The sequence below is a fragment of the Etheostoma spectabile genome, chromosome 9 (genome assembly GCF_008692095.1).
Source record: "Etheostoma spectabile isolate EspeVRDwgs_2016 chromosome 9, UIUC_Espe_1.0, whole genome shotgun sequence".
Taxonomy (NCBI): domain Eukaryota; kingdom Metazoa; phylum Chordata; class Actinopteri; order Perciformes; family Percidae; genus Etheostoma; species Etheostoma spectabile.
In genome coordinates, this window is record NC_045741.1 from 5,263,062 (window position 1) to 5,267,162 (window position 4,101).

Below are 4,101 nucleotides of genomic sequence, written 5' to 3' on the forward strand. Positions count from 1 at the left end.
AATTTGACTTGTGAAGAACGTTTCAGGGAACCGTGTTACTTTTGGGCAATAAGTTTGAAAGAAACCCAAATTTCTGCAATAGAAACTCTGGAAACAAGTGAAATTTGACCCAAAGACAACTTGAGGGTTAACATCTTTTTTTAAGGCCGTATGTTGTATTTTATGCATACATTTAGCATATTAAATACAATGGTACACATACATAAATAATACAAAGAGAGTGGGAGAAACAGAGCCCACAGATTTCAACTCTAGATCCATAAACTACAGATGTTTTATTATCTTTATTGTAGCAACAGTAAATGTAGGCTACTTTACCAAAATGTGTTACGGTGTTTAATAATATCTCGAGGTGGCTGAATTAAATCCTATCCAAAGTAAAAATGTAGGATGTGGATACATGTTGAAATTAATCTTTGTTGTCACTTTGGGTGTTTGTCTTAGTTTTAAATGTACTTCAATTTTATAAGAGCATTAATTTTCTTGGTTGGATACAGACTGTGATTGTTAGCCTTTTTGGCGCTCATGTCGTTTTGGTTGTGTTCCATCTCTTTTAATGATTAACCGAGCAGAAGGATGCAGGGAAATCACAGAGATAAAGCTCGGGTCCTGATCCCTACACTGCTTGTTGTATTATTGGTATCATGAGATAGAGGTTTGATGAAGAAAAGTAGCCATAAAGCCTTTTATTCTCGGGTTTGAACAACATATTTCGTATTTGATCTGCTGCTTTCTGTCCCCAGAGTCGCAACAAAAAACGAAGACGCAGCGTTCAGCGCCTCACATCTCTATGAACAAACCCCAGAAAACTGGGAGTCTGCAGAAACTCTCTTCTTATTTGTTTTTAAGTTTATCATTTTTTAATGTAAAGGGAAGCTCGGAGAGGAATGCCACGTAGATAACCGTTACAGATTGGACTCGAATCCTGGATTCAGCGTCGAGGAGTAACCTACATATGTGCGCCTGCTCTACCAGCTGAGCCCACCGCCATGCCTCTCCATTGTGTTAAATCAAGGCTGAAGACCTTTCTTTTTGATGCTGCTCATTTCTTATACTGCACTGTAACTTTTTATTTCTCGTATTTTAATAGTTTTGTAACTGCTCTATACTGTTTTATGTAAAGCACTTTGAACTGCCTTGTTTCTGAAATGTGCTATACAAATAAAACGGCCTTGCCTCAAGTTTCTGCCCCTCTTCAGTGCGCAGCGCGGCTGGGCAGCTCGCCAGAAGGGCGGGGCCAGTGAGGTTTTCCAAAGCAGCCAAACCTTAACCTGGCTGGCACTGCGAGGACCGGAGAAGGGATGAATAAGGGGAGTATTAACGACACACAGGGAATGGAGAAGTTCACGGAGGAAATAAGTGCCGGGGTACATGTGACGTGTCCGTTTTTATAGTAACTTTTACGCGTCGCGGTTCTTGTTTTCTTTTGCCCCCACCCGACTTCATTGACTGTTCGCAGCCGAAGCGGAGGCTCTGGAACCCCGGCAGAAGCAGCAGCCGATCCCGTCCCCTGATCACCGTCTGGACCCAGCGACAGGTTAGTGGCATGGAATATTATTTTTTTCAATTTTTAACTTTTTTTTTTCTTTGGAAAGAAGCAGCTAAAGAGTCTGGCAGAGTAAAGGAGGGCTGTCGTCTCCAGGGCGACAGGTGCAGCTGGGCTCTGGTCTGTTTTGATGATTAGAATCAGTTGGTTCTAACACGGTTTTCTCAGGAAACTTTACGCGGTGCTTTGCATCTTCAAGCAAGGGCATAACTTTGGAACATCAAACACTTTAGCATTCCTGGTGATTTTTTCTGCAACATGTGTGCATTTTTTTGCATCACGTCATGGCCCTAATGTGTTTATGTAAACGTCATTATTATAATAGGTTTTTGGGTGGTTTGCACTTGGCCAGTTTTGATTATGAGTACTTCAAGAGTTCTCCATTGACTTGGTCAGTGGTGTGATCTAATGTATTGTAGTGGGTATACTGAAATGTATAGATATGGGCCAGGCCAGCTATATCATAGTTGGGGGTCTGGGGGTCTTCCCCTAGGAAAATGTTGAGCGTCAAAGACATAATTCCCTGTATTCTGACACACTTTTATGCACCAATTTACGATATAAATACCTTTTTAATTAGCCTCCGCGAAGAAAGAAAACCGATGACAATTCAAAATATGTCAAAATAATAATGCAAGGTATGTTGTTACATGTCATTGCGTATTTTAAAGTGGGTATATGGAAATCCTGGAGCTTTTTTAGTGGTAGCCTATACTGCGTACTAAAAAAATAACTGTTCATGGGGCACAATATATATTTCAACTGACTATTCTGCTACATGTGGTAAAGAACACAACAGACACTGAAAAAAAAATTAAGATAATTTGTGTAGATTTAAATTTAGGAGCTTCTGGCTTTAACACGGTCTCATCCCAAAACATGGTGCTTTGAATATGCAGACAGTTTTGAACAATACAGGCAAGTAATAATTTCCTTAACATAAATAAATACATTTCCTTCATAAGTTGATACACACCACATTGCAGTAAATTAAGTGTTTGACGCTAAACAGTTTATAGGGGAGGACTCCCCCCATAAGGTTATAATGTGTGTCTAAAACTAAACCACCCTTTGGTTTAAAGTATCCTTTTGGAACCGATGTTTTTATACAGCTGTAGGTGTGCCACCAACTCTTAGAAATTAAGATACTTAAAAAATCAGTTTTACCACAACTATAAAACGTGTAGGAATTGTATAGGAATTTATTCCTGAGCTAGTGAGAGACAATATTAATTAATGTAATTATTTTGCTGTTTGCTTTGTTGATTTCAAACACCATACACCTCTAGGAAGAGACTAGACAAGACAACATCCCAGCAGTTGACAGAACAATCTTACAGTAGTCCATTAGTAGCAGTTCATCCTCACGTAGATACAGATGGTAAAATGTCCATATTCATGAACACTTCTCTTCTATGTTGTTAAAACAGAGTAATACCTGTACATAAAGAGGAATTGTGTGTACGAATTAGATGCGACCAATACTGTTTTTTTAAGACCAATAACTATACCGATTATAAGTATAACCAATAACTGATATTTGAACCAAAATGCATTTATAGTAAAAAAAAAAAATACATACAAGTATATGTCTTACTTAGACAAATCTTATGTATATAAAAACATACTAAATTTGACTACAGTAAACGTCCATTTAAAAATAATATTTAAATACTGTAGCAGAGCCAAGGTAGCGCACTTTGTTATTCATTAACTTTATCGCATTTTGGTCAAATAAAACACCAATAAAGATAATCTGTATGCTGAAATTCTGTGCTTAATTTCCAGTATCTTAAATCTGTAAAATGTCCCTAGTATTTTTGTCAGAATTCTACTTGTAAGGTATAGAAAAGACTGCAAACCCACAACCAGAAGTCATTTGCGTTCAAACGTGTGAAAACTAGACACAAATTTTTGTAATTTTAAATGTGAAACTTTCTGTAAAGAATTGAATAAATGACAAAATCTTATTTCCGTTGTATCTATTGTCTCTGTGCAGCCTAATGACAATGGTCGTTTCATCCAAGATTTCCCTTCCTCTGCAGCCAGTTTGTGCACTAAATCATATCTTTCTCCGTGGTTGATATGCAGAGATATGCAAAAGTTTGCAAACAATAAACGGCAGGCGTAAATCAAACCAGTCACATCTGTCAGTTCAGTTGTCCTCACTAAAAATTTACTTTTATATCCGGAGTTAATGTCCGTCAGCAGAACTTTAAAAGTGACTTTACTTTGTATTTTAATTTGTATTTAGTTTTTACATGACTATAGTTTTTTTTGTAAGGGACATTTGGTTTGCCCTCTAATCGTCGGACGCTGCTGGTGATTATTTTATCACACATCAACAAATCAGATCCTATCTGCTCCGGTTATTCAGGCTCTGAGAACCACTGAGGATGTAAGCCTGTCAGTCTCCTCTCCGCTGCCTTAACTCTTATCACGGTGTAATCATAATCTTGCTCTTACAATAACAGATTCCTTCTCCACCTGTAAATAACAGAGCTGAGGTGTGTGTGTGTGTGTGTGTGTGTGTGTGTGTGTGTGTGTGTGTGTGT

At 38.0% G+C, this 4,101-nt stretch overlaps 1 protein-coding gene across 1 annotated transcript in view; it reads left to right on the top strand.

Annotated features, from left to right (window-relative positions):
* The first annotated feature begins 1,261 nt into the window (after positions 1 to 1,261).
* LOC116696190 (estrogen receptor beta) overlaps positions 1,262 to 4,101 on the top strand; it is a 45,002-nt gene continuing 42,162 nt past the window's right edge. Inside the window, exon 1 of the mRNA XM_032526999.1 lies at positions 1,262 to 1,537. The gene's annotated coding sequence lies outside the window, so the exon portion shown is untranslated. The remainder of the gene's footprint in view (positions 1,538 to 4,101) is intronic.